Source organism: Miscanthus floridulus, chromosome 10, assembly GCF_019320115.1.
Source record: "Miscanthus floridulus cultivar M001 chromosome 10, ASM1932011v1, whole genome shotgun sequence".
Classification (NCBI taxonomy): domain Eukaryota; kingdom Viridiplantae; phylum Streptophyta; class Magnoliopsida; order Poales; family Poaceae; genus Miscanthus; species Miscanthus floridulus.
This window is the reverse complement of record NC_089589.1, coordinates 93,212,292-93,226,955: the sequence shown is the minus strand read 5'-3', so window position 1 is coordinate 93,226,955 and position 14,664 is coordinate 93,212,292. Positions and strand designations below refer to the sequence as shown.

General features: G+C 38.0%; 1 long non-coding RNA gene across 1 annotated transcript; it reads left to right on the top strand.

Moving 5' to 3' along the window:
* The first annotated feature begins 7,103 nt into the window (after positions 1 to 7,103).
* LOC136485125 (uncharacterized) lies at positions 7,104 to 13,823 on the top strand. The gene is made up of 6 exons (XR_010766327.1): positions 7,104 to 7,633; positions 7,862 to 7,988; positions 8,079 to 8,179; positions 12,514 to 12,938; positions 13,402 to 13,482; positions 13,632 to 13,823. It is a non-coding gene; the product is annotated as an uncharacterized lncRNA (long non-coding RNA).
* The last annotated feature ends 841 nt before the right edge of the window (positions 13,824 to 14,664 follow it).

Below are 14,664 nucleotides of genomic sequence, written 5' to 3'. Positions count from 1 at the left end.
CTCCAAAACCTCCGCACGCTTCTCTAGGCCCCTAAATGGGCCTAGCGGATCCACAGCTGAAACCGCGTTGTCCGCGGGCCACCAAACGAATTTAAGTGCTAAGCACTGTTTCGCCTATTTACTTGGGAATTTCGAAGCACGATTTTTTCTTCAGATCCTGCCACAAGATTTCTTCTCAATCTTCTAGCAGGCTCGGGGACTACGTGTGTACACGTCATCTCGCGATGACTGTACTATTTTCTATGCCGCTTTCTCTCAGCTAAGCTGGGGGACTGGGTTAGCACCTGAGGACTACTTTTCTGAACCCTGGCACCACGTGAATGCTTCACCCACTATCAGGCTCAGGGACTAAGTGAGCACACTTCACCTTGCGGTGAATGTGCTTATTTCTAGGACCGACACACTTTGACATGATTAAGTCGTGGATGATGATCGTAGCTGCTTTCCGTGTGGCTCTAAGAGTCATTTCCGCCTAAGGCATGGATGCTAAGCATCTCTCTTCGGCACAGGTCGGCGTGCCTCGCAAGGCTGCGTGAAGATCCTTGGCGATCAAGGAAAATCTGTTTGGATATGCTAGATTCCGTAATCTTTGTAATTCCTATCGTGTAACCGATCAGGATTAGATTCAACGGACCTGTAACCCTACCCCCCGTGCTATATAAGGCGGGTAGGGACCCTCTCATTTTCATCTCATATCAATGTACAATCCATCAAAGACACAGGGCGTAGGGTATTACGTCACACTGACGGCCTAAACCTGCCTAATCGCTGTCTCTTGCGTTCTATGTCACCGTCTAGTTCCCGTCACGCGCACCTCCACCGATTCATCTACTACCATGGGCATACCCCTCAGTAGACTGCCGGCCGTATTTCATTGACAGTGCCCGGAGCCAGAGCACAAAAAAATGGCTCCGCCTATAGTCCTTCGACTCTGACCACATAGCATTTGGCACAAAGCCACACCAACATGCCCTTATATTACAGATATCATAGTGATCATAAAATAAATTATAGCTATTAAGTTTTCTAGAAAGGGTAATAATAAATAGATATGTATTATCCCATCCGAATTTTCGATTAAAACTTGATAGCTTTTTTCCTCACGTTGCAACGCATGGACATATTTGCTAGTATAGTGATAAGACGGCTATAAGACAGTATAAGTGTATGAACAAAAATCTGGTTATTGAGAGAGGCTAAAACAACCAATTATTGGCTAGACAGACTCTTTAATTATTACGGTATCTCAAAAGTCAGAACCGAATATAGGTTCCATTGGTATCCTTCTCATCAAGAGAACTACTCAAGATCAAATAATTAATTGGCTTAAAAAATCAAATAACTAATTTATTTTAATCTTCTAAAAATATTTTAAAAATATGCGCAATATTTCTTTCAGCAAGTTACTTAGCTTGTGCATGGAACAACTCAACAAATTTGGGTATCTACCAGAAAAATTCGTCCAGTGATAAAAAGAAAAAGAAAAAGTCGTCCAGATAGAAGAAGCTAATGAGAAATCAAGAGATGTCCTGTACGTATCTCCTGGCCGGCTGGCCCATAACAGTTACATTTGAATATGTGACCTGTCTTGCGTTTCCAAGTGTCCTGATCTTGGCGTGAAACGACCAGACGCCGATGGATACTAAGGTCGGCGTTGAATGACCTCACGCTAACATCTGACGTGGACACGCCATATAGGCACTGATGTGGCAAGCTTTGGCGTAGTCTGACATAACGCTTATACGGAAACCTCGGCGTTTTATTATTTAACGCTGAACTTTGGTCTATTTTTTAAATAAGTTTCATGAGAAATTCATTCGTAGAAATAATTTTTAAAAAGGGCTAAAATACAAAAATTTCACAGAAGTACATTACCAGCACTACTACAGCGCATAGATATAGTAACACAAACTTGTGTTATTATAGATTGAAAAAAGTGTTACTAGCTCTTTTAGTAACACATTTTCTTTTGTGTTCCAATTGGCCATGTTACTATAGACTGGTTTATTGTAACACATTTACTTGTCTATAGGAACATTTATCTAGTGTTACAATGATTTTTATTGTAACATATTTTTTTCCTCTAGTAACACTTCACATTATGTTTGAATGCATAGTTTGTAACACATTTACTTATCTATCAGAACACTTACCTAGTGTTACAGTGATTATCTGTTATAGCACTATTTTAGTTCTAGTAACACTTCTACATCGTGGTAGAGCACAGTATGGAATAAAGGAACACATGTTTGTAACACTTGTTTATATCTATTGTAACATATTTAGATTATGAAACAATATTTATTTTGCTTATACATGTGGCACACAGATTATTATAGAATCACACAAACATGACACATTGCAAAAACACATAAACCACAAATTTCAATAATCATAGCAAGATCCACAAATCATAGCACGATTTCAAACTTAGTGCTTGTTCAAATTAAATCATAGTACATGTACATAATGATATGGCTCTAGAGAGCAAACACACATAGTCCATACTAGAAATAAAAATTCAAAAACTAGCTAGGATTCATAAATTCCATTGCTTCTTCTTCCATTCTTTGTACACATCGATGTAGGAATTCAACCATTAATCATTTCAACCTATAAAGAAAATGTAAGTTGTAACGTTATTATAAATTAGGCCACATATGTACATTGATATAAAGTTAAGAAAGCTAGTTTGAACAAACATCAAAGGCCAAGCAATTAGGACTCCTTTGGCATGGGCATCACCATATTGTTGCTCCCAGGCATGGGACTCACGAATGGCTCATCTTTTGCTATAGGATGATTAATATGCATTTTGTAGAATCAAAAGAGTTGTGTAAGCCACATTAGCCTTATTAGGATATTTTGAAGTCATTATTAGCACTGTGGATCCAACCTACATAAATTTGACATAATTTCTTAGTGACCAAGAACATTTAGTTGTACATCAAGATCATGCAATTAGAACAAGTGATATTATGTCTGTCTACCTTCATTAGAGGAGGTTGCTTATGTGTTTGACGCTTGTGGCATGTAGCCTTGTCATGAGCCACCTCCTGGAGTGCAATGGTTGTAGTCTCTCCAAGCCCTCCATGATGACCCTATATAAAATGAAGTATGAAATAATAAGACAAAAATTCTACTATAATTATAGCAAAAGTGTGGTTCATAGATACCTTTTGTTTCTTTGTTATTCTACTTGCGGTGGAACTCCTTGGACAAGAATCAAGTTGAAAAAGCATGTCATCTCTATCCATTTCCCTTTGCACATGTTTCTGGCCTTTAGTTGCCCCATCACATTCAAAATTTAAGGTCCAAATATCCACAGCCATGATGGAAGCACAATCTAATTAAAATTTAGCACCAATAGAAAAATAAGAACAAAGCATAGGATAATTCATAAATAAGAATAAAGTATAACAGAAGAATAATAATTAGACTAAAGTGCATATTGGCAATGTTATTTGAACTTGGAGCTATGGTTAAAATAGGATCGTCTAGAGCATGACATATAAATACGAACAAAAAGTCTAAAATGATCCTCACATGAAATCAGGTTGAAAATTATCATGTATGATAACCCAATTTTCATCTAACATTTATGAAGACAAATGTGAAAAGTCTGCCCTTTATTTAGTCCCATTTGAACCATGCACTAAGAAGCTAACTTTCGAAGTTAGCAGATATTGAATAAATAATTACTAAAATCATAAAACCAGATATTATAAAAAGATGGATCACTGTATCATGATAGGACATTTCACAAAAGCATATTGAACTGCTGCTGGGAGTATTCTGTAACCTGAATGACCAAATGCTAGCTACTTTGTCCTTGCCCATGTGAACAAATGAAAGCTACAACTGCATAAACTGAAATATTGTCTATAAAATCATCGGAATTAGGGACGAATCTGGATGTGGATTGGAACATCCAAATTATATGGTATCCATATCAGCTAAAATGTTAATAGGGGTATTTTTACTCATATCCAAATAATAAATACACTAAACGTATGAATTTGTTCCACTGCTTTTGTCTATTTTAATTTAGTTCCTTATTATTCATAAATATGAAATATTTAATACTATTCACTAGCATACGTGTATGTGCATTGCATATTAGAATCGGATTTTGTATCATTGATAGACACGAGTTGTTGTAACTCGTATTAGCACAACTCATGAGTCTAGGCCACATACGAGATACAGAGGGCAGGATACGTCTTGGAATCGGACTCCCATATCGATGATTGCTAGACACGGGCTGCTCTAACTTTTATGAGCAATTGAGTATGGGTCATAGTTTGAAAAGTAAAAAGAGCGAGACGGAAGAAACTCTCCACGGTCCGATAGTTAGAGAGATGTGGATAAAAAAATGGTAATAAAATTTTAACTCTTTAGTGATCTCTGTAAAAAAACAAATAAAGCCATCTAAGACTTGTATGTTTTTCAAAATAAATATTTAAGTATTATTGAAGTATTTTTTATATTATTTATTTATTTGTTGAACTCCTTGTCGTCTACTTTAGTATTTGCAATATAATTTTGAGCAAGTGGTGTATCCGATTCAATATTAGTAGTGAAGAAATTGGATGGATATCCAATACAATCCGTATATTTGAAAAATATAGCACTACATTAGGCTATCTAAAAGTGACTCCGTGAGAAGTGACTACACATATATTGGTTTTGTAATATTAATAATATTTACCACTTTAGACTATTTTAATTTAATGACTAATTTTAATATTAACAATAATAAATATGGCATGTAGGGAAAAAATAATTTTTATTACTGTGTAGATGAAAACCAACTAAATATGAGGAGGTATAAATTAAGGGCCTATTTGGGAGAGTTTCACCAACTCCAGCTTCGACAGAAACAGATACAAATCTAATTTTTTAGCCTATCATTTCCAGCTCCACCGTGCTTCTTTTATGCTTATTTCAAATTAAATATGTCTGAACATAAGACTTTCACACTTAATTGTTTCATACATATTAGACTTGTTTATTCATCCTTGTAATCCTAAATAACTATATAATTATAAAAAAAATTATAACTAGATTCTTTACATATGTGAATATATGAATTTAAGCTTGTGTTAAACTGGAGTTGTATTAAACTGGAGTTGTCCTGAGTTTAATGATTTTATTTGAATCCTAAATAACAATAAAATTATCCAAAAATAACTAAACTTTTTACATATGTAAATATATGAAGTCAAGGTTGTATTAAATATACATGTTAAAAAGTTAAATTTAAAGATTAATCAGCATGAGACATGCAATAAATGAAAGAGTTTGACCATAAACAAGTGTTGTGAAATGAAACACCAAATGAAACAAAAGCTTTACCTCATTTCTGATTTTTTTAGAGTTCAAGGGCATACGCCCCGGCCTTTTAATTAAAATAAAAAAGACCGAGAGTTATTACAGCACAGGGTTTAAACCGCAGTAATCGTCCACCAGGGCTAAGATCACTGAAAAAGAAAAACCGACTAAATATCCATATAACGAGACAACTAGAACAAAAAAGACGAAGCATCAGGATCAAGACTTCAGGCAAGGTTGAGAGAGATGTTCAACGAGCTCCACCATGGAAGTTTCAAGTTCGCCATCAGTTCTTCATACTCCTTACTCCAGGTCACTCCTTCAACACCTTTATGAAACTTCAGGTGGTGTTTAGGCGCCCCAATGGAAGCCACAAAATCTTGCCTGCTTCTGCCTTGATCTTGTTGATATAAAGTTCCAGTAGATCTTTCTTGTCGGGAGGGTAGAGAATTTTCCAATTCAGTAACAGCCTAGTTATCCTGAAAAGGAGCATTTCCATGCTTCTCCAACCAATTTTCTGAAAACAAAGATCGTTCCTAAGTTTCCACATAGACCAAATAACAGCAGAAGTGATGATATTCACAAGGCAGTGCTTTTTATTACTAAGCCAGTACTTTCCTATTTCCATCATGTTTCTCTCCTACTGTACAGCCAAGAATATCGGACTCATTCCTGATTTCTCGATGACACTTTTTTTCGAATGTTGTGTTTTGGTTCATAGACATTTTTTTTGTATTTTTCAAGAAGTTTTGAATAATATTGTTAAATATAAAGTGACTAAGAAAACTAGAGTTTGGATGTGGTATTAAATGCATTAATGTACTCACATATACGTTTGTTTGCAAATTAGAGATTTGTACAACAAAAGCAATTTAAATAAAAAAGTAATTCTAATAAAACAACAAAAATATATTTGGATCATATAAAATTATTTTATTAATGCCAAGAAATACAAATTAATTACTTTGATGAACAAATATACTAAATTATTTGTTCCATTTGGTGTGTATGAATCGAAATTCAAAGGTTAGAGGGTTCATATGACTCGAGAAAACAACTCATATAACTAAATGGGAACAAATAATTTAAAAATGTGAGAAATGGCAAAGTCCCATAAATGTAGAAGTTAAGTAGGACTCATATAACTTTGGAAAAACAAAAAAAAAGAATGTATGGATTTTGAAAAGCCTAGAAAAATTAAAGGATTGTTTTCATAGGCTCTGGAATGAAGACTAAATGAAATAGACCAAGGTCTTTTTTCAAAGCTCTTCTTTCTTGTCAACTCTTTCCTCTCTAGCAAAATATGGTGATTAATGTTTAATCAAATTGACGTAGTTATAATTTATTTGATAGTTTTAATATGTTTATGCCTGTTTGTTAGAATTACTTTGCATTTGAACTAGGTGTCCTGTAAAAACGATCATTATAGTCATCTCTTTTCTTGTTAGCAAGTTTGTGAAAACATATGCTGATTTGAAATATATTGCTGCCAATTTGTTGAAATTAATCAAAGTTTCAAGTGTGCATGTACAACAAAAAGATTTTTAAATTACAAGAAACTACATATGAATACACAAATAAATTTCAAGATCATATGTAAATTTCTATAGAAAAATTCATACGTTTCTTCATGAAAAGAATTCAAAATCTGGTAAAAATATGCTTTTTTAAGATTCAGATACCCGAATTTTATTCAGATCCGAAAGTGAAACTCATCCTTCGTCCGTGTGAGATGAGCAGCAAAATTTTGAGGCCCCTCCCCGCCGGCCTGCCGGCCTGCCAGCGCGCGCCACCACGCGCGCGCGAAAACGAAAAGCATCCTGCGCCGCTGCGCGCGCAACTGCGCCCACCCCTGCCGTCCCCGCCTGGTCCTCAAGCCCAATCCCATTCACTTCTCTAGTTTCCGCATCAAAAATTCTCCAAGAATCCACAACAATACGAACGTATAGTCCTCGACTCGTGACACCCAAACCCCACCCGCCCGGCAGCACCTCGATCGGCTACGGCGGGCTGCGGCTACTCCAGACGCGGCATCTCCTGCTGTCACGGTCAAGCGCACGGTAGTTCCACCAATTCTGATTCGAGGTCCTGCCCATGGCGTGAAGGCTTGACAAGCAACGGTGAGTTTTTGTTCTACTGCGGCTCCTCCAGATCAGCAATGTCCCGTCCTGGGGCGCTAGCAGGCGTGGCCGGCTAGTCACCCTGCGCCTGCGGCAAGGTGGCCGGACAGGGCCTCGGCAGCTTCGGGCAACATTTACATTGACGACACCCAACAACTGCTCGAGGAAATGCACACAAGGTACACTACAACTAACTAACCCTGTAGATACTAGCCTTTTGATCTATTTGGAGTTTTGTTAGTTATCGTGTCCTCATTAGAATTAAAAGCATTTGTATGAAGCATGGAAGACGAGGTCAAAGATTCTGACTTTCTCGTTAGTTTAGGTTTTTTGGTGTATGGATTCTTATTTTCTCGTTAGTTTAGACCTGCTGACTTATTTTTTTCTCCAATTTTACTTGTTAATAGATGCAGTGTCAAATTTAGTCTACACTGGCACCTCTCCCTGCACAATATTTTCAACACATACAGTTTAGATTGGATCAATGAGTCTGCACCCTTCCCAGGAAGAATATCTTATTAATACATATTCTAGGTAAAGATCGATAAATTTTTGACAAATGGTGCTTTAGTATCTTCTTGCGATAATTGGTTCTAACATGTTCCCTTTTATCTGTCTTTCAAGTTTAAATAGCTGCTGGTATTACCTGCCAATCTGCCATGCTGCTACACTCCTTTTAACAGGCGTTGAACTACTGTGCACTCGCCTTTCATCTGCTCATCAAGGTACATCTGGTTTTAGGGGGAATATATAATTTTTTTATAAGATAGATAGTCACATTAAAGCTAGTTGCAAACATCGGTTCGCAAAATAGCAAGCATGTGGCAAAACATAAAACATGATAGTCTGGGAGCATAGTTCTATATCCTTGCAGATAAACTAGATATAGCAAAACTCCAAGCACATTCAAAGGATTTATGTGTTAGCAGCAGCCTGGTCATTGCCAACATCACCATGACACATCATTCACATTCACATAATGTTATTTCACTTTGTGCTGCCTATACCTTATGCTGTAGCAGCTACTTCGCTATTTAACTTTGTTAGTACAATAGAACCTCTTTAGTTCAGACAACACGTCTGATGCATAAACATTTTTTGTAGTATAACACAACCTTGCTATTTTTCTTGGAAAAGGTACAGAGTTTTTTCCCCAAACTGATACATAGTTCATGCTACATAAATAGACACAGTAGCTTACTAATACCAAATTAGGCTAATGGCTTACGTTGATTCATTTCTGGACTGTACAAGACTACAAGGAGACCTTGTGCCCTTAATTTACGATTACTTCCTTTGATGATGTTTGCTTTCTCTGAATAATTATTTTGGTAAAAATTGCTCTGAATAATTTGTTGTGTGAAAAATTGTGTAGCTGACAAATCCTGATCTCGAACTGATTGACTTGTTAGTGTTATGATCTGTTGTTGCTTAGCTGCAGACCATGGCATGCTCTACTTTTGACAAAGCTGTAACACCCCTGGTGTTAAGCAACATTAAAACCTGGTCATGATCACCATCTTGCATAGTGAGCATCCATAAGTAGCGAACCATGCTGCATTCACTAAAATCAATGTTAATTATTAGCTTTGCAATGCATTGGTGTGGTGTAATGAGCAAGAACCAAAAAAAAAAAATCATTTTGAGGTACTTTGTGACCTTCTATTTTTGAATTTCACTTAAACACTTGAAATTATGCCCTAATAAACTTTGAGGTGTAAAGTGTGTACTTTACACTAGTGTCAAGTGTAGGGTATGGATTCAAGTCCAAACAATTAAAAAATTGAGCTCCAAATTTGAAATCAGGATTGAAATCTAGCACTTGGTCATAATTGGTTGTCTTGGAAATCAGTAAGGAATTCAATTTTGGAGTATTTATTAAAATGAATTTCATAAATAAACTTGTTACAAACTTTAGCATCATTTCATAGTATGAAGTTTGTACTATGCAATGGTGTTATTGGGTGTGTTGTTTGTTTGATAATTAATCACTAATTAATTCACCAAAATAGATAAACTAACTGTTTTCCAAAACCCTAGCTGAAAAGTTCAGAGATCAGTTTCAATCTATCCTTGTTCTTGAGCTTTGATCTTCTAAACCAGTTAGAATTAGAGCTCGATCCTTAAAGCGAAGTTGGAACTTGCATGAAGATAAACAAGTCTTGTTCTTGGATAATCTTGAGTTGATGCTTGGAATCTGGAGAAAAAGAGGAGAGAGGATCAGGCTTCAGGCGGTCTTGTTCATCACTCGCAACCTGCCTACCTGCCTGCTTCACCGGTGAGCCACCGTCCTCCAGCGCCGCTTTTCCCGCGTGTGGCACGCAGCTACTCGCGGTGGCAATGCCAACCAGCTACTGGCATGCCCAGAAACGTCGACCGCGTTGACTTAAGCCCGAGCCGCCGCTGTCCTTTCTCTCTTTTTCCCTCTCTGCTCGCCATCGTTCATCTTTGCCCGTCGGTCGAATTCGTCGTGGTCGCCGCAGCTCAGCCCAATTCACCGCGCCCATAGCTTCGCCTCGCCTTTGCGCTCTTGTTGAGCCAGTTCGTAGCGCCTCGCATCGCCGGAGTTGTCCGCGCCACCGTTTCCAGCCGCCGTACGCGCCCTCTCCATGGCCAGCCCACTCCAGAGCTCCTTCCGCCATGCACTTTCATGTTTTAGCCTCCTTGAGCACCGGTGATGCTCGTTGTCTTGACCATTGATCCTTTCCTTCTCAAGTCGCATCGGAACGTGTGCTCGCCGCCGGGTTCACAGCGTCGGAGCCGTCGTCGTCGACTGTAGCATCGTTTGGTCCATTTCCGCTTCAACCGATTAGCCGAGCTAGTCGTGGTGAGCACCCTGAACACGTAGAGGCTCTTAGCTAGGCCAATTAGGGCCAGGTATGGCCGGAACGCCACCGCGCCGCTGTGCGCAGTCTCGCCGCTCCGCCATGGCTCCGGGCGAGCTCGCTGCCGGTACTGATTCATTCCACCAGTAGATGTTTTGAGTTCGTGTGAGCACGGGGAGGTTGTTGGTGGTCTCCCCGTCGTTGCTAACCCCGCAGTTGGCCGTTATCACCACACCGGAGCGCCGCCGTGTCGCCATGGCCGACGTCGAGGTCGTCTCGTAACCCTAGCTGTATGTTTTATGCCCTAGATTGATGCGTCGTCTTGCCCTGAGCATGTTGGTGTCCTTGCCATCGCCGATGACCTCGCCGGCGGCGAGGAATCGCCGGTCAACGGCGGTGAACCCGTGGCTGACCGCGGGGACACTGTGCCGTGGACCTGGGGCCCCTCTGTCAGTCACTCTGGCTAGTGGGGGGTCGGGTGAAAAATGTTCTCTTCAGTTTATTCTTTTTCAGAAATGATTAAATGAACTGATTCTTGCTTAATTTATATAAAATAGTAGAAGTGTCATAAAATCATGAAAATTTTTGTGTAGCCTCCTCAAGATGTGCTAGACCTAGACAAAATATGAAATGATGAAAATCAATAGTTTTTGTATGCTTAAAAATTCTCTCTTTTAATTAATAAATGGACCTTCCATGATTTTTATAGGTTAAAATAAATATCTTTTAATCATGAAACTTTTTGTGTAAATGTTATGTGCAATAACCTAGGTCCACAAAAGGTTTGGTCCTGTTTTGATAAATTTTAATTATTTACTTAATTACATGCCTTTATTTAATTAATTAATAAATGCTAAAATAATTAGGATAACTCATAAAATTACTTAAGTGTGATTTTGGATTGATTGTAGACCTTGGGACACAAACACCTCTGATGCTCCTTGGCAATTCAATTACTTATTGGTTGTGCTTATAATCAACTTGTTAATAATAATACTAAAATTGCTTTGTGAGTAATTAACTTAATTTACCGTGAAGGAAAGTTGTACTCAAGTTAAATTACTCTTGTTTGATCATCATAAACATGTTAAGTACATCATCATTCTAAAGCATGCATATTTACTTACGTTTAGTGATCGAGAGTGAAATCCAGTTGTTGAGCAAGTCCCAGAAGTGGTTTTCTTATCAATGGAGTTGGTTATCTTTTCTGTGGTTTTCTGAAGTGTCTGACAACCCTAACACCATAGGCAAGACCCGGAGCATAACCCTTCCTTGTGTTTTATAAACGTTATTCACTGAAGTCTTATGATTGATGCATTTAAGTAAAATAGGAGTTGTTTGATACCAACTACTGCATGCCTGCCTTGATATCTCAATACTCATCCTTGTCACCCTGTTAGTTATAGTAGTTTTATAATGCTTAGCCATGCTTAGTAGAAAATGGTTGGTTAAGAAGTTTATGAGGCAATGGATCTATACTCATGAAGACCCTGAGACTTAATGATGATATAAATTTAAATTGAGACCGGGTGGAATCCTTGCTTGCGTCAAGTTTGAGTCTTGACGTAGTGCACCGCCTGTGTCGATTGAGGACCGATCGTTGTAGGCCCGCTTGTGATCGTGACTTGTAGTACTGCCCACATACTCCGGTAAGCCTAATTACTTGGCTATTCCATTATGTGAAAAGACAACTGCGCACTGGGAGTGGGAGATAGCGAGAGTAGCGTGTACCCATCCTGTGAATCCGTCTGGGATGGCGCAGGGAGGTGGAGTATTGTATTCTCGGGTAGCACAGACCGGTTCACATTCTGGAGGATCCGAGTGAGGGTTGATATACGTAGTTTCGAGACCTGCGTATGTTGTGTGGTAAGGAAACCCCAGCTGGGCCAATTTGATTCGAATCGCCGCTGCTTCTCGGAGAAGAAGACTCGATCAACTGACCTGCATCGTAGTTAATCAATGGAACAATAGTACTTATCATCATGTGATGAGATGCGTAAAGAAGTGATTGCTTTAGATCAGTTGCAAATTGGAGACCGATAATGATTTAACTTGAGCTAAAACCTTGAAATTAAGGATCAACTTTTAGTAAGCTTTTCTGCAAAAGTTAATCTTGATTCTTGCTACAGACTTACCTTGATTCCCCTTAAAACCTGCATATTCTTGGAGTCTTTCATTTTCGTCGGTTAAGTCTTGTTGAGTACCTTTGTACGGTTTGTTAACCCTTGTTGCAGGAGGAGAGCCAGCATTAGAGAAGTTTGTTGTGCACCCACGGGCAGGGTGAATCTCTCTTGTGTGTTGCTAAGTGGTACCTATCATGCTACCCTACTGCCTAGTTGGCTGAAACTTATGAATTGTAATCACTTAATGAATGAAGTGTAAACTTATGGTTAATAAGACTTTCGCTGTTTATTCCGATGTAATATATTTGTATAAACTGTTGTAATACTGCAATGTCTTCTATGATGTATCCTGCTCGGAAAGAAATAAGTGGATGATTCGGGTTTTTCGAGGACACCCGACAGACTACTGGAGTTGTCTGGTTCCCATGTGCGGCAGTCAGAAGTCTGGAAGACAATGATGGGCACATGTGGGCCATATAACATGGGCGGTTCTGCCACAAAAACTATGCTAAATTCAGAAGCTACTCTACAATTTAGTAAGTTCAGAACTACCCTTATGTGCTATCTTGTTTCTAATAGACCAAGTACATGCTAATCTCAAATGTGTAGCTAAGTTCATAGCTTAATTTAATAATGCACTTTAGTACTTCAATGGAATTAAATTCATATACTGTGTGAATGTCTAGCAGGCTGGTAAACGAAACCGATTCAACCTTTGCTTGGCTATGAAATCTTGTGCATCAATTGCTAGTTAAAGAAATAGGAAGCAGACTGACCTGCACAACTTGCAACATCCTTGTAGGATAGAGGTCCGCGCAGTATACCACCTATGGAACAACCATGTAGGAGACCAGACTAGAACATAACTGCTTGTAAGATTGGTTTTGGAATGGCTTATCCATATGTAGTAGGTATAGAGGTTTCATGCAGGCCAAGTATGTACATGAGAACTTACAATTTGTAGGTTATTTGATCCTTAACCATGTTTCTTTATTATAGGCTTGACTGGGTATATGGCTGGACAAAAGAAGCATTAGAGGCAATTTTCCAGTGTTGATACAGACTCTAGCTTCAATTCAGGTCAGCCATTGCAACTATATTAACATAATTATTTAAAATAAGTCTGATGCAACATATATCGAAATTGTCTTGGTTTTAGATCCTATATCATTTTCCAAACATCGCATAGCCACATTCTTAGATTATTTTTCTTTTTTCTGGCATTGCAGGTTACTATTGTTTGTGGCACCCCTAGTCATCTTGTTACATGGCCAGAGTATGATGGATGTATGGTCAAGAAGTTGGAGAGCATATATGGCTGATTTTTAATTGTCAAACTCTCTGTGAATTTCATATGTTATATGTAAAATGATCATGATGATGGTTGGTCCTATTCTAGATATCTCCTTGAAAACACCTTGGATGCGGTTTCCATATCACCTAACTCTGTTATGAAGGCAGTTTTTAAAAATTGCTTCAAATAGTGTTCCTAAAGTATAGGTCATTAGTCAATTTTTTGTATGACGATTACTTATTTGATTTATCTACTTTTTTTGGCTACCATGCCTGCTGGTATTTATCATATCTTTTTTATTTAAATAATCAAGTTAGGTTGGTTGATCCAGTATATCAGAAAAGTATGTGGATGAAGAATATTTCATTTGAAATTCAAGGCAGGATTGTTGTTATACAAGAATAAATGTTAGAGGTGGGATTGCGACCGAGTTGAAAAGATAAGACAATTTATTCTTTTCTCGGTGCTCGAAATAAGCAAAGGGAATTGATTTCTTTGCAAGGTTTTTTGTTAGACTCAAAACGGAGAAATGTTTTCACTTGGATTTTGAGTATAGGAAGCAAAATCATGTAAAAATGAGTTGTAATATGATCGGCTTTCTTAATGACCAAAAAAATCAAATTCTACACCACTTTATATGATTGTAGAGTCGAGATAAGTTGTGGGTTCGATCAATAGCATTATAAGAATTGTAATATTTTCCCATTTAAATTTAAGTAGTTTTTTTTTATTTTTCAGTTTTGTTTCCCCGTAGTACATGTTTCACTTTTAATGTCACAACATCTATAGCATCTTGAGTTGAGCCAAATAGTTTGAAACTAGACTTTAGTATGGGCACAACCTTTTTAAATGCCTACTTGTTGTTGCTTAGGTGTCATTTAGGATGATGATGTGATTGTCAATCGGCCAGGATGATATCTAATGTGATCTTATCTGCCACACATTTATAGCTCAACTTGTATTTGATT